Raw genomic sequence first — 22,763 nt, 5'->3', positions numbered from 1 at the left:
AGAAGGTGACAATGAGAGAAGAAAGGCTGATATTTAGAAAATAAACCAGAAGCGCAGGAGCTGAGCTCTCAGAGTTTTGCCTGAGTTTATACAGGGATGGCAGAAAGGCCTCTACTTTGTTTCTGATAGAAGCCCTCCCAACTCTCCACCCGACTCCTACACCTGATTTGTGGCACCAAATCTAAGGTGAATTTAACATACCTGACATGGCATGAAGACGTATTTTATTGCTCGTTTCTAAAATTGCTTCACTGGCATCATTTACCAGTTACCCTTGATCCCCAGACCTCGATGGGTGTGCTTTCTCTCATAAACAAGCCCACATAAAGATGATCATTTGATTGGACTATGTGACTTTTGAGAGCTGAAGACTGCTTAATTCATCTTGGTCAAGTAGTGTTTGCTGAATGAATGGATTTATTTCACATTTTACAATGTATTTACAAATCCCTTTTAATATCTTTTTTGACCTTCTCAAATAGCAGATGAGAAAAGAAGACAAGTAAGGATTATCCTTATTTAATAGATGAATGAAACTCACCTTAGAAAGGTTAAGGGACATGCTCAAAAATCTCACTACTAGGAAATGGCAGAACCAGAACTTGAATCTACATTTTCTGCTGCAAAATTGTCTATTTTTTTCCACGGAGAACAGACACTTGTTATCTACCCCAATGAAAACGACCATATAATTTACCCAGGAACAGCCGGAGCTTCTCATGGCAAACACCATTAAGAGATATTTACATTTTATTCTCAACCTCTCATCTTCTTTCTCCTTTGCAAAAAAAACACCGTGCTGACTGCTAGACATGACCTAACTAGAAGAGCTCAGAACTGGAAATAAGGAGATTCAGGCTTTTCTGCAGGGCCTTCACCAATGCCAAAAATAAACCAACAGATGTGTTATTTCTCGTAGAGGAGCTTACGGTCTAATCTCTTCACTGTTGGGGACCTCGCGAAGCAAACTCCTGCTTTAGTTGCCTGAAATGCTGGCCAGGCCGGTGACAGGCTCTCTAGAGATAAATAGTGTCTAAGGGAGCCATACGACTCAGGGTATGTTTTCTCACCTGTGAACTCATCAGGGCCTAAACTGAACTGACTCAATGAATTAACAATCATTTCTTACATTTTGTTACTGCCTCCACTCCTGCCCCTGATTTGGTCTTTTTCCCTGCCTGTAGACCCTTCCTGGCTCCAGACAGATGACCTTCTGTAAACCCCGGGACCCCCCATCAAAGCCCTGTCTAGACCCTACAGATTTCAACCCTGAAGCAAATTAGGAAAAGCCGTGGAGACATGTTAAATGTTGCACTGCCACCTGAGGCCTTTTCTTTTTTTAAATTTTCCACAGAGATATTGCATGTACACTTGGAGCTTAATTGGACAACAACTTTCCTCCTTCTCTGCAGGATCCCGCCAGTGCTTTGAGCAATGAGAGGGCAGGTCATTGCCAAGTTTGTGTGGCGAATTTGAGGGGAAGTGGGAAAAGGGGAAGAAAGGCCGAGTCTTATAAAGTGTGATTTAATTTAAAAAATGCTTATGCTGCTCTTTATGAGAATATCCATTTAACTGAATTTCTTTCTTGCTGACAAAAGAAGCAATTGCTGTATATAAATAAATCTGATTAAAACTCTTTCTCTGTTCCTGTCAAGGTAAAGGCTACAGACCCAAGGCACAGAACACATTTGGATTCCTAGTGTGTGCAAATGATTGTTGATGTGATGTCTGGTGCCAAGACCCACAGAAGGCTGTTGTGCTGCCCTGTAAAAGTAGAGGGAATGAAAAGCTTTTCCTTAGGCATAAAAAGTTATTTTATTTCTTATTCTCTTTCACAGTGGTAGCTATTAATTTGTAATTTTCTTGGCAGCCAAAAATGACAGAAATAATATCCCTTGCTTACAGTGTGCATTCTGATTCATTTTGTTTAGCTCAAGTCGCCTCATATAATAAAGGCAGCAGCTGCTAGGCCTTACGCAGAGGTCCAAACTAGAGCAAGTTCCTTGAAGCAAGTCCTTAATCAGAAAGGCAGAGCAAGTTCAAACCCTTTCCTTCCCTTTATCCTTGCAGGGTTTTTAGAACACAGCAAATTGCAAGAAACGAATACAGCTTTAGTAATTATCATTGACGTCTCTTCTCTTCAGTGTCCAACTGAGTAAACAACGTCCTTCAGGCCAGTCAAGTAGCATTTCGTATAATCCTATCTGCGTAGTGTTATCTGGACAGCGGGAGATTATGAGTCATAAACACAGGTTGAGGTATCAGGCCTGAGAAAACCAAGTGTCTGACAATGGATGCAGTCTCCAGGATCTGGGACAGGTGTGAGGAGCCACCGGGAGCCAGGAGCATTAAGTCAAAGGTTTAGTTGAAGCATGAAGTCAAAAATCCAGGCTGGCACGCAGAAGTCTGGGCACATGCAGAGCCAGTCCTCGGAAGCAGTGGCCTCGAAACCAGGAGGCACAAATGCCAATAGATGAGGTGGTTCAGGTTGCTCAATGTCAGAGTAGATGGTCAGGAATCAAGAGACCCATGGGAACCTAAAGAAAGGGCAAGACAACAGCAAGGTGAGAGGGGCTTGGCTTCCGTATCAGAAGCCACTTCTCTGTAGCCAAGGACTGTCCCATGCTGCTTTTGGTAAGCAATGAAGCAATAGCCTGTGCAGCTTGCCTAGAGCCTTCTGATGCAGACAAGCAAATCCAGTGGGTCACTGGCCCGGAATATGGCATTGGGTGGGGAAATGCCTTCTTGAAAATGTAAAGCATGGATTCATGCCTTCTTTACTTAAGGCAGTGAGTAACTGAATTATGGAGAAGCCTAAACACTAAAATATATGGCTTGCTTTGAATGTAGTCATTTTTTTAGGTGAGAAAACTGAGACCCAGATAAATTCACTGACTTACTGAGGAGGCAGAGTCAGGAACAGACTATAAGGCTTCAAATCCAGGTTATTCCATTATTTGGCACTATGTAAAACTCAAGCCAGCTAGGTTGATCCTGTTAACCCAGAATCCTTTAGGATCTTTATCCGAAAGAGTATCTACTTCTGCTCAAAGGGTTTTCTGTTTATCTGTGAAAGGTTTATTTTTCAGTTGGTGGGAAGCTGGAGCGGCAGGTCCTGATCGACACCAATGCCCTCATTCCTACGGATCTAAGCACCTTTGAAGGCACTCAGAGGAAGTAGGAAGCCTGGCCACAGACAGCCTGAGAGTTGTGCTCAAGACAGTTTGAGCTCTGGGGGTGATGGGTGCTCGAGCATAAGAGAAAGTGGCAGCAAGTGTCCTAGACACAGCGCATGCTGTGTAGACAACAGATAAGAATAACAGATAAAGTTTCTTAATTGGGTATAGAGATTATGACTTTGCAAGATAGGCAGTTATAAGCAGCAACAGAAATTTAGAGGTAGTTTGTGTGTGATACAGAGTGATAAAATAATGTTAATAGTGATAATGCTATGATGATGGTGACGGTTGTAAGAGTGGTAGTTTTAATGAGAGGAAGGAGGAGGAAGAGGAGGAAGAGGAGACATGCAGTATCTAATTTATATGTCATGGACCAAACGAGCTGAAATTCATTTTTGGTATAAGAAGGGATGACTGGATGGGTCCACAGGGCAGAGACCATGTGTATCTTTTTCCTTACTTAGTGCTCAGCGTCTTGCACTGTAGCTGGCCCTGCGCAAATGTGCTATTAATATTACAGAATTAAATAAACTGATGACCGTGACCCATGAGCATGCCAGGGATAACGTGCGATTAGCGTGAATTGTGTCTCACTGGGTGACAAAGTCTGAGCACAGACTTGAGATGAACTGTGGTCTGGCGCTCGTCCATTCTTACCTCGTTCATTTTTGAGGCAGGCAGTGTTTGCTCATTGATCTTCACTGCTCATCAAGTCCCATTAGCCTATGCATTAGTGATGGCATCCTTCCCTGCCCACATATTCTGCCTCCTGAATGACACGTCTTTGTGTCATTAGCACTGACCATGATTGCTGAATATCAACAGAATGTGGCATTACCAGCAGGCCCTGCTGGCTGGCAAGTAGTACCCTTCGCTGTCACATTGGTACCCAGAGGAAGGAAACAGCAATTTCAATGACAAAGGACTGAGAACAACAGGTTGTCATACTGACGTCACAGTTCCAGTCTCTCTCACACACAGGCACTTTACTTCTGGAATGGCCCTTCTCTATTACCCCGGGTACTCTAAAATCACTTGTCTAAATATGAGCACATTATCACAACCCCTAACCTGTTCTTGCTCCTGAATTCATTTTCCCAGTGCAACCACTCTGGACCCATCAGCCAAACTAGAGGCTCAGAAGCATCTTTGACTCTTGGTTTTGCTCTCCTGCACATCTGATCAGGCACCAGGGTCGACCCACGCTTCCTGAGAAACAGCTCTGGAAGCTTCCGCTTGCCTCCTCGGCCACCGCTGTTGCTCTACTATAGCTCCCTGGTCTCTTTCACCTGCTCCTCATCCCAGCTGCTTTTCTAGGCTCCAGCTATTTCCGTCCTTCCAACTCCTCCTCTCCAGGGTACAGTGAGGGTGCAGAGTGATTGCGGAAAGGCTAGAGGAAGACAGACTCCAGGCACAGGAGAGAGAGTAATAATGGCAAACATTTACTGAGAACTTTTATGGAGCACTTTCTATGTGCCAGGCACTGATTTATTAATATTTATGTTACCTTATTTAATCCGCACAAAAACCCAAAGGTAGGAACTATAATTGTCTCCATTTTACAGGTAAGAGATCTAAGGCTAAGAACTTTTAAGAGACGTATATAAATGTCACCTAGCTGGAAGTAGTGGAACTGGGCTGAAGCCCAGGTTGTCCACCTCTACAGTGCATGGCATTTTCCTTACAGCATCCTACCTTTCTGGTTGTTCTAGATCAGAGGTCCAGAACGACCTGGGGGGCTTGTTAAGACACAGATGGCAGGGCCTGCCCCCCGAGTTTCTGAATTCAGTAGGTCTGGGGTGAGGCCAGGAATTTGAGAATGCCTTTCTAAAGCTCCCAGGTGACACTGCTGCTGCTCATGCCGAGACCACACTTGGAGAGCCATTGCTCTGGGTGGCGTTTGTTTAGAGCACTTCCTCCTCAGGCACGGAGCATGTGGTTCAACTCTCAGATGTCAGAGTGGTTTCGAATCCTGGATCTGCACTCCCGAGCGCTGTGTCTGTGGGTCACGTGAGTTAGCCTCACTAAGCCTCAGTTGGCTCCCCTATGAAATGGGGATGTGTGAGGACTGGAAATCATGTATGTAAAGCTCTGAGCTCTGTGACTGGCACCCATTAGAACTCAACAAATACTGGCTGTTTACAAGTATCTGAAATGACCCCTTTTAGTTTATTTCTGCCTTTTTGCTGTCTCTCTCATTGTCTTAGACACTGTGCACTGGACATTCCTTTCTTAGACTTGAAATCTTGTTTGCCAGATCTTTGCACAGCTCATTCTTTCTCATCACTCAAGTTTCAGCTGGACCGGACTGCCTCAGAGAGGCATGGAGCCTCGGTGAGGGAGCTGCTAAGCAGGTGAGCCTTGTTTGTCTAGTGGGTAGGTTTTTAAGTACTGATCCAATTTCAGGAATGATTATAGATCTATTCAGGTTGTCTATTTCTTCTACAATCAGTTTTCAGTTTTAGCTTTTAAGATAATTATTCATTTTCCCCAAGTTTTCAAATTTATGGGCATAAACAAATTCACTGTAGGATATTAATATATTTTTAATCTCTCCCTATCAGTATCATACCCCATTCACTTCTAATTTTTTTTGCACCTTCTCTCCTTTTTAGTTGGTCATTCTTGTGAGGTTTACCTATTTAATTAGTCCTTAAAAAAACCAACTTTCTGCTATTATCTTCATTTGCCATTTATTTCTATGGTTTATTTCATCTCTTCCTTCTTTTCTTTCTTCTTTCTTTTCCCTCCCAACTTCTTAAGTTGGATGCTTAGACCTTTATCAGTGTTTTTCCATTTCTTCTATAAGCATTTAAAATTGTAAACACCCCTTGAATTTCACATATCTCATTCTCATAGTGGCTTGTTTCCCATATGGCTTTCACTAATTTTGAGCTATTTGGCAACCGAAATCTGTTGGAATTCAGGAGGGGTTCCATTCGGACTCAGCAGAGGATTTTTTCTGGCTTTGGCCAGGTGCCCGAGGCACTGACCATCCTGTGTTAATTTCTCAGTTTTGGGTTTCCCAGCTCAGGCAGGTGGTACAAATTTAAACCTCAAACCCACACAGGGCAGGGCTATGGTGATGACATCTCAAGAGAGACTATTGTTTGCTTACTCCTGGTTTTAAAACCAAGACAGGAAAAGTTGTCTCTCCATCCCCTACAGAAGGTGTGGGGCATTTTTTCTCTCCCACCCTGTCACTGAGTGGGTAGCACTTGTGGGGCCCTGAATTTAGGCAACTTTTCAGTTCTCACGCTCCTCCTTGCACAGGCTGCACGATCTTTGTCTCCTCTCCTTTGTGAAGCCATTAAAACACCATATTGGTAGACAGCCTCAGGGAGATTCAGTGCTAAGTATTAGTCTAAATAATTGCTTACTTTTTGTATTTGCTCCCCAGGGGTTTTCCTTACTGTCTTGCTAGTTTGACTCTGTATTCTTTCCAAATTGTACATGTGTGTTGGGGGATAAAAAGAGGCTATTTTCAGACTATTTAGTCTACCATATCACCAGAAACTGAAGTAACCTTAGTTACTCTTTAGCATGTTCTTGTCTTTTATCTTCTCTGTAGTACCCATCAGTACCTGCATTTATCTTATTTACCTATGTGTTTATTTTCTGTTGCTCATCTCCCAGTTAAATATAAGTAACTTAAGGGCAAGGACTCTATTTTGTCTACTGGTGTATACTCAGTGTCTAGAAGTGTTGCTGGCATAGAGTAAGATAATCAAAATTTGTCGATTGACTGATTGACCTACAAATAAATTATGGAGTGTTATACAATGGACTGTATCCTATGCAAATTTTGAAAATAACTATTTATATTCATAATCATTAATACGTTAAATATCTATAAGATATTAAGGTAGAAAAGCAGCTTATAGAACAGCGTGTGTAAAATGATTCCCATTATAAAACATGTGCATGCATGCATTCATTGTGTGTGTGTGTTTAAAACTATCGGGAAGGGTATAAACAAAAAAATTAACTGTTTATTGCCAGTTAGTGAGATTTTATATAATTTTTCTTTCATCATAATACTTTACATTGAGCACATATAACTATATTTTTATAATCAGAGGATGGGAAAAACATCTTTTAAAGGTCTGGGGAATTTCTTTCCTTGGTTTCAAGGTGCATATGGCTAAAGTTTCCTTTTGTCTTTCTTCCTAAAATCCTAAAGGACTCAGCTTTAAATTATGCCCATTTGTTTGTACTTTTCTTGAAATAAAAAATAAGCCACTTTAAGAGCCAGCCTAGTGGCGCAGCAGTTAAGTTTGCCCGTTCTGTTTTGGTGGCCCGGGGTTCGCCAGTTCAGATCCCGGGTGTGGACCTAGCACTGCTGGTCAAGCCATGCTGTAGTAGGCGTCCCACATAGAAAGTAGAGGAAGATGGGCATGGATGTTAGCTCAGGGCCAATCTTCCTCCAAAGAAAAAAAAAAGCCCCTTTCAGGCTTCATCCCTACTATTAGTCTGCTCAGTATGAGTGTTTTCACAGCATTAGTGTCTTTAACTTCTCACCACACTCCCAAGGTTTCTGTGAGGATGTGCTGGAGCTCAGCGCAAGTCCATGCTGGATGATTTGATACTTTTATCAACGTTGGTTTTGTTACCTGTGTTTTGTGGGACAAAAGGGCAGCAAAATATGTTCCACACAGACCTCTTGAGAGGAAAGGGATGCCATCAATCCTTTTTCCCCTCTACCACGACACTTTGTGTTGGCATAAATTTTGACTTTATTGTATTTTTATGCTGGGCATCCTCTATCTTTGTTTTCAGAATTAATCCTCTTCCTTCTCAACTGCCTGCCATTTACATCAAGGATGAAGTCGGGAGCTGGGGACACAAGGTGAGTGAGAATCAGTTCCTGCCCTTCAAGCCCACAGAGATGTTAAAAAATGCAGTTACGATACAGAGTCCGAAGTGTCATATGATAAATATTTCAGAATTCAGAATAAGTGCTGGTGGGAGGAATGAGGAAGCAATCATCTGCCTACCATGTGTTTTTCAGCCTTATCCACCACTCTTACCACTTTTGTTCTGGCAATGCTATTTCTTATAGTTTTCCACAAATATCAGGCCATGTTTTATCCTCTTGTTTATGTTGATCCTCTACCTGGAATCTCCCTTTTTCCCTTTTCCAGGCAAATTCCTACTTACTTCTTACAATTTGGATCAGGCACCGACTCCTTCAGGAAACTTTCCCTAACAGCCCATCCCCAGGCAGATTGGGTCTACGCATTCACTCAACTAGCATTCACTGAGCACCTATAATGTGCCAGTCACTGTGTGGATGTAGACAGATGGTGGTGAAATGAAAGCTTGCATCCTGTGCTCAGAGTTCTTACATCCTAATGAGAGAGATGGGCAATAACCGAAAACCAACAAGACAATGAATAAAGTAGAAACAGTTTGTGGTCATTGGTATAGAGAAAATAAGCCTGAGGTTCTGAGAGAACATCTGAGCCTGGAGGTACAGGAGGGTGAAGTCATGCCCAGATCTGGGAAAGCGTGTTTCAGGGGGAGGGGGAAACACGCATGAAGGCTCTTCTTGCTCTCATAGTACTCAATATTTATCTGTAGTGTTGCCTTTATCTGTTGTATTGTAAGTATCATCTTATAGGTCTCTCCTCTCAAACTGGACCCTGTGTTCCCTGTGGAGAGAGACGTCATCATTCATTTTCAAGTCTCAACTGCTTGGGGCCAAACATATTGTCACACTTAGTAAATGCTTGCCGAATGCCTAGGTGGATAAACGGATGGATGTAAGGGGAAGGCAAAGAAGGAGCGTGGAGATATTTGAGTGGCTTCACAGATGAAGTGACATTTAAATTGTTTCTTGAAGAAAGAAAATAATTTTTTCTTACAGACTGGATAGGTTGAGGAAAGGCACCCAGACAGAGGCAAAAGAATATACAAAGGTAATGAGAATTTAAACATGTATTGAGTTTAGGGAGCAGCAAATACTTGCCTAATAAAGAGGAAGAGTAAGGGATAGAATAGAGAGTGATAAAGATACACTATAAAGTTGGCCCCATCAGGAATGACTGCATGTCATTTTGTGGAAGATAATGCTGAACCACTCAGGTATTGAAAAAAAACATATATTACTTTAATAATCATGTAAGTTAAGGTAATCTTATCTGCTATACCCCCAACATCTTAGTGGCTTTAGAGCATTGAAGTTCGCTTCTGGCTGATGAAGGCAGGAATTTAGTAGATAATCTTTCAAGAAGTGACTCAGGGACCCGGGCTCCTTCCCTCTTGTGGCTCCTCCAATCTGCATGAGTTCAGAGTCCTTTGCTTCCAACCAGCCAACTAGGAAAGAGAAAGAGAGAGGGGAAGTGTGATTGGACCAATCCTGAATGTGGTCTGTGTCATTTCTGCCCACATTCTGTTGGCAAGAATTCAGTCAGAAGGTCACACCTAGCTGTAAGAAAGGCTGAGAAATGTGGTCTTGTTCTGTGCCCAGGAGAAAGAGCAAATGGGTTTGGTGAATACTTAGCCAGGCTTTGCCACATTTGTCAAAAGCAAAATGTGATTATCCCAGACTCTCATGTAAGAAGTAAAGTAAGTCTCTGGACATGGAGGTAGCTCCCTAGGAGCAATTACAGGTGACTAATGCCTCAGCTTTCTCCTCCTCAGCCTACTGCCTAGGGATAGTTATGCCGCTTTCAAGAAATGAGCTCCTATTTAACAGGTATTTCCTTGGAAAGAATTCAAAAATACTTAATCGGATACTGTCACTCCTGCATTGTGTCTTGTTTTCTTATATGACTACATGTTTTCATTAACACCAACAAGGAGCTGGAAGTATAAACTCTGAATTATTGGCAATCACTAGCAATGCCAATAATCCTTAAATGTAAGGGCTTCTCTCTAACACATTTTCCCACATAGGCATAAATAAATGTATGAATCAGTCTTTCACCAAATAACGCTGGTGGATATAGTTATTTTGTGTTTTTATTTTAAAATTATTTTAAATTTAAGCTATATTTAAGAAAAATTGTTACTTTTATTAGTAATCAAACAGTCAGTATAAGAGAGAATGGGTGAAAAAAATACTGGATTGGGGTGGTATTCCCTGGACTCACAATTTCTTGGTTTGAAAGCAAGTTTTCACTACATCATAATTCTGATCATCTGATGTGGTGCATGCCCATTCATGTAATGGAATCTCATAGCAGGTTGCAAATGTTTCCTTTGATTTGTGTTCATCTAACACCTCCACGCACAGACCCACACACATACTGCCTCACATCTCTACCATTCCTTCTACTATAATCTCATCTTCTAGTTTCACTATAAAATAAAAAAATTAAACAGGTGAGGGGAAAGAATAAATAAAATAAGAAAGTCAATTTTATTGTTAGCTTGTGGTTGTTGGGTCTCAAGTATACCTTCAACCCTCTTGTGACTATTTATCTCTTGACTGTAAACTCCTCCTGGGCAGGACTTTGTTATTCTTATTAGTGCTATGGATGTTGAGTGTGGTTCTTGACTGGAACCCAATGACATAGGAGGCAGAAGAATGGCAAGCCGAAAAGAAAATATTGGAAGGTGATAGTCCAGTATGCCTAATTTGGCATTGAGATCTAGACCTTAGAAAGGTAAATCTCTAAGAAAATTAATGAGTTCTAAAAGTTAGGATCTTCTATCTTTGAAATTGGAATTCTTCAGCATTGTATACAGTTTGGACCTACTTTTAATGAAATATATAAATGCACATTAGTTATATGTAATTGTATACAAGTGTAGAGAAATACTTAAAATACAACAAAATGTTAACAATGGTTTCATTTAGGTGATGAGTTTAAGGCTGATTTACATTCTGTTTGTCATATTGTTCTATGCTTTCAAAAGAGTTTTTAAAGTGAATATTTATTTTTGTAATTATAATAAAAAAGTAAATGTCATTAAGGAAATAAGGAAAAATAAAGGAACTCTCCTTCAAGTCTGCTTCAGCTCTTTTTGGAACGTGATCCTGATTTCTTCCCTCTGTACATGAAGGAGAAGCACCACTAACCCAACCTGGCCAACAGTGTGTTCACTATGCCCATCTCTAGCCCTTCTTTGGATCAACAAACTTGGTCCTTCCTTGGAATCCTGACTTCCATATGTATCCTCTTGGAATCAGGACGTACTTTCCAGAGTAAATCAGTAGAATCTAAACTATGTGGCATTTCTCAAGCACAACTGGAAAATTTAATAATTGAGCACCTTTTTTGTGGATTGTTGTAAAGGCTACTTCATTGAACTCTGGAGAGCTTCTCTGCATGGAGATAGATCTCTTTGTTGAAGAATGGATGAACTCAGTGAGAACCTCAACAAACAATTGGAAAATATAAAAAAGAACCAATCAGAAATGAAGAATACAATTCTAGAAATGAAAAATTCACTAAAGGGACTCAATAGCAGAGTAGATGATACAGAAGAATGGATCGGCGAGCTGGGCGAAAGACTAGAGGAAATCACCCAAGCTGAAGAGATAAAAGAAGAAAGAATTAAAAAGAATGAGAACAGTCTAAGGGACCTTGGAGACAACATCAAGTACACTAACATTTGTATTATAGGTGTTCCAGAAGGAGAAGAGAGACAAAGGGGCAGAGAATCTGAAGAAATAATCACTGAAAACTTTCCCAATCTAAGCAAAGAAATAGACATAAACAAACCCAAAGAGACCCACATGAAGACACATTATAATTGAAATGTCCAAAATTAAAGATAAAAAGAAAATCCTAAAAGCCACAAGAGAAAGGAAAAAAGTCACATCAAGGAAATGCCATAAGGCTATCAGCTGACTTCTCAGCAGAAACCTTGCAGGCTAGAAGTGAGTGGCGTAATATATTTAAAGTGCTGAGAGGAAAAAACCTGCAGCCAAGAGTACTATACCTAGCAAGTTTTTCTAGAATGGAAGGAGAGAGAAAGAGTTTCCCAGACAAGCAAAAATTAAAGGAGTTTATTACCAAGAAACCAGTCTTACAAGAAATGCTAAAGGGACTTATGTAAGTGGGAAAGAGAGGACCACAAGTAGGAATAAGAAAATTATCAGGAGCTGGCCCTGTGGCTGAGTGGTTAAGTTCACATAGTCTGCTTTGGCAGCCCAGGGCTTTGCCGGTTTGGATCCTGGATGCAGACCTAGTACTGCTCATCAAGCCATGCTGAGGCAGCGTCCCACAAAGCAGAACCAGAAGGACCTACAACTACGTACTGGGGTGCATTAGGGAGAAGATGAAAAAAAAAGAATTCAAATTATCAAAGAAAAAGCAATAAAATCACTTGTAAAGGTAAAAATACAGTAAAGGCAGCAGATCGACAACCTGTGAAGATGATATGAAGGTCAAAAGACAAAAGTACCAAAATTACCTATTTCCATGAGAAGAATGTAACAGATACACACATTCACACCAAGAGATTAGATATGATTTCAAAAACATAAAATGTGGGAGGAGGGGAATAAAAGAATAGAGCTTTTAGCAAGAGGTCAAACAAAAGAGACCATCAACTTAATATGGATTACTATATACTTAGTTTATTATATCTGAAGCTCATGGTAATCCCAAACCAGAAACCTATAATAAATACACAAAAAATTAAGAGAAAGGAACTCAAACATAATACTAAAGAAAGCCATCAAACCACAAGGGAAGAGAGCAAGAGAAGAAGAAAGGAACAGAGAAGAACTACTAAAACATCCAGAAAAAACATAACAAGATGGCAATAAATACATTTTTATCAATAGCTACTTTAATTGTTGATGGACTAAATGCTCCAATCAAAAGACATAGGGTGGCTGACTGGATAAAAAAAACAAGACCCATATACATGCAGCATACAAGAGACACACTTCTGACCTAAAGACACTCACACACTCAAAGTGAAAGGATGGAAAGAGATTACTCCATGCAGATGGCAATGAAAAGAAAGCTGGGGTAGCAATACTTATATCAGACAAAATGGACTTTAAAACAAAAACTGTAACAAGAGACAGAGAAGGGCACTACATAATGATAAAGGGAACAATCCAACAAGATACTTACGCTTGTAAGTATCTATGCACCCAACACAGGGAGCACCTAAATATAAAAGATGATAATTAACAGACATAAAAGGAGAAATAGACAGTAACACAACAACAGTAGGGGAGTTTAACACTCCACTTACACTAATGGAAAGGTCATCTGAACAGAAAATCAATAAGGAAACATTGGCCCTAAACTACACATTAGACCAAATTAATTTAGTAGATGTATACAGAACATTCCATCCAAAAAAGCAGAATACACATTCTTTTAAAACACATATGGGACATTATCCAGGATTGATCACGTATTAGGCCACAAGACAAGCCTCAGTAAATTTAAGAAGACTGAAATAACACCAAGCATCTTTTCTTTTTTTTAAATTTTTTTTATTTATTTATTTATTTATTTTTTGAGGAAGATTAGCCCTGAGCTAACATCTGCTGCCAATCCTGTTCTTTTTGCTGAGGAAGCCTGGCCCTGAGCTAACATCTGTGCCCATCTTCTCTACTTTATATGCAGGACACCTACCACAGCATGGCTTGCCAAGCGGTGCCATATCTGCACCTGTTATCTGAACCTGCGAACCCCGGGCCGCCAAAGCAGAATGTGCACACTTAACCGCTGTGCCGTCGGCTGGCCCCCCAAGCATCTTTTCTGACCACCACAATATGAACCTAGAAGTCAACTACAGGAAGAAAATCAGAAGAGCCACAGATATGTGGAGATTAAACAAGATGCTACTGAACAACAATTGGATAAAAGAATAAATCAAAGGATAAATAAGAAGATACCTGGAGACAAACGAAAATGAAAATATGACATGCCAAAATTTATGGGATACAGCAAAAGCACTTCTAAGAGAGAAGTTTATAGCAATACAGGCCTACCTCAACAAACAAGAAAAATCTCAAATAAATAATCAGTGCACCTAAAGGAACTAGGAAAAGAAGAACAAACAAAGCCCTAAATCACTAGAAGGAAGGAAATAATAAAAATCAGAGCAGAAAGAAACGAAATAAAGACTTAAAAAAAAAAAAAAGAAAAAATCAATGAAACCAAGAGCTGGTTCTTTGCAAAGATAAACAAAATTGACAAACCTTTAGCTAGACTAACCAAGAAAAATAAAGAGAGAAGGCTCAAATAAATAAAATCAGAAATGAAAGAGGAGAAATTACAACAGACACCTCAGAAATACCAAAGTTTGTAACAGAATACTACAAACAGCTCTATGTCAACAAATTAAATAATCTAGAAGATATGGGTAAATTCTTAGAATCATGCAACCTAAAACTGAATCAAAAAGAAATAGAGGATTTGAATAGACTGCTCACCAGTAAGGATATTGAAACAGTAATCAAAAACCTCTCAAAAAATAAAAGTCCAGGGCCAGACAGCTTCCCTGGTGAATTCTACCAAACATTCAAAGAAGGCTTAATACCTATCCTTCTCAAACTCCTCCAAAAAATTGAAGAAGGGAAGCTTCCTAACACATTCTACAAAGCTAACATTACCCTGATACCAAAACCAGACAAGGACAACACAAAAAGAGAAAATTACAAGCCAATATCACTGATGAACATTGATGCAAAAATCCTCAACAAAATGCTAGCAAATCAAATGCAACAATACATTAAAAAGATCATACACCATGATCAAGAGGGATTTATTCCAGGGATGTAGGGATGGTTCAACATCCACAAATCAATCAAGATGATACACCACATTAAGAAAATAAGGAATAAAAATCACATGATCATCTCAATAGATGCAGAGAAAGCATTTGACAAGATACAGCATCCATTTATGATAAAAACTCTGAATAAAATGGATATAGAAGGAAAGTACCTCAACATAATAAAGGCCATATATGACAAACCCACAGCTAATATCATTCACAACAGAGAAAAAGTGAAAGCTATCCCTCTAAGAACAGGAACCAGACAAGGATGCCCACTGTCACCACTCTTCTTTAACATAGTATTGGAAGTCCTAGCCAGAGCAATCAGGCAAGAAAAAGAAATAAAGGGGATCTAAATTGGAAAGGAAGAAGTGAAACTGTCACTGTCACTCTTTGCAGATGACATGATTTTATATATAGAAAACTCTAAGAATCCACTAAAAAACTTTTAGAAATAATAAATGAATATGGTAAAGTTGCAGGATACAAAATCAACATACAAAACTCAGTTGTGTTTCTATACACTAACAACAAAGTAGCAGAAAGAGAAATTAAGAATTCAATCTCATTTACAATTGCAACAAAAAGAATAAAATACCCAGGAATAAACTTAACCAAATAGTTGAAAGGTCTGTACACTGATAACTATAAAATATTGTTGAAAGAAATTGAAGAAGACACAAAGAAATGGAAAGATATTCCGTGCTCTTCGATTGGAAGAATTAACATAGTTAAAATGTCCGTACTTCCTAAAGCAATCTACAGATTCATTGCAGTCCCTGTCAAAGTTCCAACATTTTTCACAGAAATAGAACAAAGAATCCTAAAATTTATATGGAACAACAAAACACCCCAAATAGCCAAAGGAATCATGAGAAGAAAGAATGAAGCTGGAGGTATCACACTCCCTGATTTCAAAATATACTACAAACCCATAGTAATCAAAACAGCATGGTACTGGCCCAAAAACAGACACACATATCAACAGAGCAGAATCAAGAGCCCAGAAAGAAACACACACATCTATGGACAGTTAATTTTCAACAAGGGAGCCAAGAGCATACAATGGAGAAAGAAAAGTCTCTTCAACAAATGGTGCTGGGAAAACTGAACAGCCACATGAAAAACAATGAAAGTAGACCACTATCTTACACCATACACAAAAATCTACTCAAAATGGATTAAAGACATGAATGTAAGACCTGAAATCATGAAACTTCTAGAAGAAAACATAGGCAGTACACTCTTTGACATCAGTCTTAGTAGCAGTTTTTCAAATACCATGTCTGACTGGGCAAGGGAAACAATAGGAAAAATAAACAAATAGGACTACTTCAAACCAAAAAGCTTCTGCATAGCAAAGGAAACCAACAACAAAACAAAAAGACAAAGTAACAATTGGGAGAAGATATTTGCAAACCATATATCTGATAAGGAGTTAATATCCAAAATATACAAAGAACTAATACATCTCAACAACAGAAAAACTAGCAGCCTAATTAAAAAATGAGCAAAAGATCTGAACAGAGATTTCTCCAAAGAAAATATACCGAGGGCCAACAGACATATGAAAAGATGTTCAACATCATTAACTATCTGGGAAATGCAAACCAAAACTACAATGAGATATCACCTCACTCCCATCAGAATGGCTATAATTAACAAGACAGGAAACAGCAAATGTTGGAGAGGATGTGGAGAGAAGGGAACACTTGTACACTGCTGGTGGGAGTGCAAACTGGTGCAGTCATTATGGAAAGCAGTATGGAGATTCCTCAAAACATTAAGAATAGAACTACCATATGATCCAGCTATTCCACTGCTGAGTATTTATCCAAAGAACATGAAAACACAAATGCATAAAGATACATGCACCCCTATTTTCATCAGAGCATTATTCACAATAACCAAGACTTGGAAGCAACCTAGGCGTCCATCGAGGGACAAATGGATAAAGAAGATGTGGTATATATTCACAATGGAATACCACTCAGCCATAAGAAATGATGAAATCTGGCCATTTATGACACCATGGATTGACCTTGAGGGTATTATGGTGAGTGAAATAACTCAGAGGGAGAAAGTAAAATACTATATGATCTCACTCATATGAGGAGATAAAAGCAACAGCAAACCATCACATAGAGACAGAGATTGGTTTGGTGGTTACCAGAGGGGAAGGGGGGAAGGAGGAGCACAAAAGGGGTGATTAAGCACATCTGTGTGGTGGTGGATTGCAATTAGTTTTTGGGTGGTGAACATGCTGTAATCTACACAATAATTGAAAAATGATGTACACCGAAATTTATATAGTTATAAACCAATGTTACTGCAATAAAAAAATAAATGAAAAAAAACCCTGTTGAAAGGTTGGGTAAGATAAGGAATAAAAAATACTATTTGAATCTAGAAACAAGTATTCACTGGTAACCAGAGCAAAAAATGAAAAAAATATGATGAAGCCAAAATTCACATTGGAGTGTATTGGACGGTAAATGGGAGGTGGGAAAATGGAGCCGATGAAACTAGACAACTTTTTCTAGTACTTTAGCAGGGAAAGGGAATGAGAGAGAGAGGGAAAAGCTGACTAGAAATGAGGAATCTAGGAAGGGAGGTTTTTTGTTTTTTGGGTTTTTTGTTGTTTTTGTGTATGCGTGATGTGAGACTCTGGATTGTGTCTGAAAAGTTACTCAGCATTTGGAAAGGATATTACTGAGTCTCCTTTCAGTAGAGTGGTAGGTTACTCTTTTACAACTTTTTACAATCCTCATTTCTGTAGTGGCAGAGGTTAACATGGAGATTTTCATCCAGTAGAGATAGGAATAGTTTCCATCGGGAGTGAATAGATTGCCAGTGTGAACCATGTTTATGGACTTTTTAGACGTTAACCAGTATGGTCTCTAACCCAGAAAACTTATCCTAATATTTTTGTTAAATTGACTATACGGGTAACATTTCAAGTGCTCTTTGGATTGGTTTTAACATCTTACTGGCTCCTCCATCAATTGGTGAGTTAAATAGAATCATTGTCATGTGCTTGCTTCATATGTGCCTGAGAATCGTGATTTTTACCTTTTTGAAAATTATGCTTTCACAGTTGTCAGTTGAACTGAAAGAGGAAACTTTTAAGAAAGCAGATCAAGCCCCAGCTATATGGAGATGGAAGGAATACATTCAGAACCATGTAGGCAGCAGAGCCACGTAAAGGAGGGAGAAGTGCTTGCCAGGAGGGCTGGGGAAACCCTAGGAGGGATGTGAACTTCCCAAACACAGAGTCATAACTCGTTAGGGTTTTCAGTTCGAAGCGTACAGAATTTGCATTACAAACTCATTAAGAAAGTCTGGTGTTTACTTATTTTAACTGAATAAAATTAAAAAGGAGACTTTCACTAGGAAAGGAAAACTGCAATAAACAAAGCAAAGAGGCTTCAGATGCATTTGTGAATGGGAATCCAAACGCAATAGATTGGTGTAACTGGTAGAGTCTTTAAATTTCCAGTTCAATATGTTTATTTCCAGGCAGAGTTCAACAAGGTTCACTGGAGCATCTTGCTAATTTTGGAGGCTCACCACCTCTTAAAGCCTTCTTACCCAGTACAATACAGCCTGTTCCCCTCAGCCCAGGAATGAGGTAGCCAGTATGGAAATAGAGCAGATGTGGTTAAAGGCAGCCGTGCGTCACACCCCGAGCTCCCGAAATAAATAAACTCGGTTACATAACATGTGAAACCCTCCCACTCGCACCCCAGGTTCTCTTGGCAGAATAGCTGATTTCCACCCCGAGGAAATATTCCCCAGATAAGGAGCTCCACTTACTAGCATTTTTGTCGCTCCTACAATGACACTCTTAATGAACTTTCATCAGAAAGATCTCTTTTGGCCCCTTTCGCTACACAGAAATGGTAGTTGTGGGAATGAAATTGGTCAGCAAAAACAAAAGATTCCTCCACAGTAAGGAACTCACTGGCTACCTGTTTTCCCACTGAAGGTCTGACGCTCTTGTGAACAGCTCCTTCTAAGGAGTCACTGTAACGCTGCTGATTGGAAATATGTTTTATTCGGAGTTGCCCACTTCTTGCTGTGATCTTTATACTCTAAATTCATTCCGGGCAGGTATCTGACTGTTCACAAATTTTGCCTATTGCAGTACTCTAGCAAACAGAAAGCAAAATTAATGTTTTATGATAACAAGAATAATAATGATGGCGAAGACAAGAAGACACGAAAACATTTGGGGAAGGTCCTGATGCAGCCCAGGGCAGGAAGATCGCTCGCACTCAGGGCTAGGGACCGGACTCAGTTGGGGAAGCAGCACCAGATACAAGTGATGGATTTTTGGCTCTGCTAAACTAGGAGACAGACTCTTCCTGACCCTAAATTTCTATGCATTGCAAATGACTAGTTAGCCTAGAAATGTGGTTACACTGTCTGACTCATTGAGAAGAAATGAAAAGAATGTCCTTTCTTACTGGCTTTTCTCTTTCTCTGTATAAAATCCAGACTCCTTACCACACTTTATCACTTGTTCTTATTATTTGCAATAAACATAAGGAGGTCAAACTGTTACATGTGTTGCTACGTACGTACTACAGAGAAAACCCTGGTGAACACCTTTTGCCGAGGCCAAAACCACATGCCCATTATCGGGCACCTACAGAGCAGTGAGAGGGCAGAGGAAATGCATTAGTGGGGATGAGATCCCTCCAATGGTGTGCAAAACCACAAGCAGGAAAGAGGGAGCCCAAACGTTTTATTTGCTGCAGAGGAAACAGCTCATCGTCAGTCCATCATCTTTTTCCGTGTGGAGCTCCAATCACCTCTGTTCCTGGGGCAAGGCAGGAGGGGGAGGGAGCGCAGGAAGGGAGGTGTAAGGAGACTGCTGGAGCGCCCATTTCCACCAGTCCCAGTCCCCTCGGTAATAATAACCAACACCGTGTGTGAACACTTGACGGGTGCCGGTCTCTGAGCTACGTGCTCTCTGTACACTGCCTATTTTAATGCTCACAACACCCTTTGTGAGGGGGTGGGTCTCTCTAACTTTTTTTTCCCTTTATTGGTTTATTGTATCTCTACAAAACACATTAACTGTTTGTCGTTCAAATATCTGACTTCACCAGAAAACATTTTAAGACTTTTTCTCACTCCTGCCATGAAAATATAGTAAGTAATTTTGCTCTAAAAAAACAACTATGAACAAGTCTTCTGGTTTCCTCTCACACAACTGACGTGTCCCTCAGTGACAGAGTTTGTAAATCAGTTGGAAGGCTGAACACTGAGGTTCTAACGATCTTCCACCGGAAAGTGCTAAGAAGCTATGGAACCTGCCCTCTGCACCCCTCCTCTCCAGAGCCTAACATATGCACAGCTGTTTACAGCTTAGGAAACTGAGGCTTAGAAAGGGAAGTAACGTGCCTCAAAACACACAGCTGGCAGGGGTTGGAGTCCAAGTTCAAGTTCCTGGAAGTGTCTGACTCCATAACCTTACCCTTAATCATTACATTGTGTTAGTCCCGTGGAAAATTAGTAGTTATTCAGCCTCATCTAGTGCAGCCTTTTACTGAAGGCACCAATCCCTTTGATAACACACCCAATACAGGGGCATCTATGACTGTAGACTCCAGTAAGGGAGCAGCACTGGCTACCCTGGCATATCTCAAACTGGACACCTGTACCACCAGAGTGTATACATTCTTAACAGCCATTTGTACCCAGGAGACGGTCAAAACATTCCTCCCCTTCTGGGTGGTCAAATATACTTAAAGGGTTGGAAGAGATCTTATATTTTTCTGTTAAAGAAAACATATATAGTATGAGATTAATTGCAACATTGTTATTCATTTTTAAGGTAAAACATGAGACCTTAAAGATTAGCACTTGCTTTGAACAACTGCACGCTACAACGCTGGAAGCTGCAACTCCCGGCGCCCCGCCACAACTGCCAGGGCCACCACCAGCAGGGTTTGAATTCTCTCTTCTGTGCGCAGAAGGACTTCAAAGCAAGCGTGAGAAGATCTGGTTTCATGATCTAAGCATATTCTTTGGAACTTGAGTCCAAGCTCGTGTCTCACTGCTCCTACGAAGCTGCGATCAGCCTCGTCTTGGGCAAGTTACTTAGCCTCTCTGGCCTGCCGGTCGTTTATCTGTAAAATAGGACTGACAACGCCAGCTCCTACAGCTTCTTTCCTGTTGTTCCCTGAAACCCGTCACCCTCCAGCAGAAGCAGCCCTCCTGGCATCACAGAGAGGCTCCCACTTGGCACTGGAGTTTTTTGAATCTCTTGACAAGACTCCATTAATGAACTTGCTAGAGAACAGCTAGCGTGAGTTTCAGGCTCTGCCTCTATTTCCTCCACTCACCTTTGTCCTTGCCTAGATTGTCTCCCTGGAGAGCTGACCATCTTCCCACCTGTAAGACCCGCATTCTGGCTGTACACTGCAAAGGGCATGCTGGCCCCTCTTACAGCCAGCGGGAATCCCAAAGCAAAAGGCATCTTAGGTACCTGGGTAGGAACACAAGGACAACTAAGTTGCCAGAGGGTTGGGATTTTTCTAGAAAGACGACTTTATCATCTTAGTGGTAATTTGTAAATGTGTACAAGTTGAGAGAAACAGGTAGATCTTAGAATCACCACCCTTATTTGGGGCTATTGCGAATCATTTTCTGATTCAGGGTAGGGGGATCTGTTGGTCAATGTCAGGGATGTAGAAAGGGGATTTGCAAACAAGGATCCATACGTCGTCAGCAGGTGCCTCTAGTGGAAATTTCATCCAGACGCTGTGAGCTCTCCTTACACTAACAGAAGTGGCAAAGGAGACAATGGGTCCAGGTGGACCCTAGGCTGTGCCCCTATATCACAGCTGGTAGTTCATCTCTCTGAATCCCAGGGGATGACTGGTTAGAATAGGGTTACAGGATTGGTGAGTTTTAAAAAAAAACAAGAACAGATTTTACTACGATAATGGAATATTAAAGGAAACAGGTGAATGCCAGGTGCCCTTGAGAGTCATTAGACAGTATTGTTACATGTGATACTCAGAGAAAGCATTTCCTTTTGCTCAAGAAACAGCCAGCTACCCAGGTGGTGTCTGGGTAAGGTTTCTCAGCCAGCACCTTTTTGAGCTGATGAGGAAGCCAGGAACAATGTAGGTCAGTCTCTTTGTTTCTTCCAACAACCACTTAGCTCCTGGCCAGATCTGACTACCTCCTCTTTGTGCTTTTCTCCGGAGCACAGAGTCAGCACCTTTTGGATTCGGTTTCCAGACTAGAAGGAAGAGGCTCAGCCAGGCTGCCGTGTGGGCAACCTAGCCCCCTGCAGGCTCTGGTGACAGAGGCTTTTCCTTGCCTCTGTGAGGGTGAGGGCAGAGAGAGAAACTATGTGCCTGGAAGGGTCTGAGGAACAGCTCCTCAGCCTCACTGGACACTGGACGGCACAACTCTCAACCACAGTCAGTTAAGTAAACTGGATGCCCCTATGTCTCTCTCAACAAAACCAGAAGTTAATCAGAAAGCCGTGGTGCAAAGCTGGGAATCAGGGAGCTAATGAAAATGAAACCCTGTCTCTCTCCAGGACAAGGCTGCTGGTTGCTTCAACCAGTTGTTGGTTTGAAGAACTCTTAGCAGTGGTAAAAATCTAATGTCCTTGATGTACCAGCTGGAGTTGATAGGCCTTTTAAAATTCTCTTATCATGTGGATTTTGACTTTTTCAGCACATTATAAACCCAGTAGGACAAACTGTTAAAAAAAAACTCTCCACAAATCCATTAACCCTGGGAAACAAAGGAGAGAATCTACTGTCAGCCAAACTGTTAATGTGTGGTTGGTGCTCCAGAGTCCTCTTCCCCCTGTTTGATGAGCTAAGCCTTCAGGACAGCCCTGCG

General features: G+C 40.7%; 1 long non-coding RNA gene across 2 annotated transcripts in view; it reads right to left on the bottom strand.

Moving 5' to 3' along the window:
- Positions 1 to 402: 402 nt before the first annotated feature.
- The window catches only part of LOC139046476 (uncharacterized), a 113,882-nt gene continuing 91,521 nt past the window's right edge, over positions 403 to 22,763 (bottom strand). The window contains exons 3-5 of one of the 2 annotated variants that reach the window (XR_011506578.1): positions 21,242 to 21,384; positions 9,332 to 9,497; positions 1,804 to 2,537 (exon numbers count right to left, since the gene is read on the bottom strand). This is a non-coding gene — a long non-coding RNA (uncharacterized lncRNA). Of the gene's footprint in view, positions 2,538 to 9,331; positions 9,498 to 21,241; positions 21,385 to 22,763 lie in introns of both variants that reach the window. The other variant, XR_011506579.1, reaches the window with a different exon arrangement.

This window comes from Equus asinus, chromosome 10 (assembly GCF_041296235.1).
Source record: "Equus asinus isolate D_3611 breed Donkey chromosome 10, EquAss-T2T_v2, whole genome shotgun sequence".
Taxonomy (NCBI): Eukaryota; Metazoa; Chordata; class Mammalia; order Perissodactyla; family Equidae; genus Equus; species Equus asinus.
The sequence above is the reverse complement of the archived record's forward strand: the minus strand, read 5'-3'. Positions and strand labels throughout refer to the sequence as shown.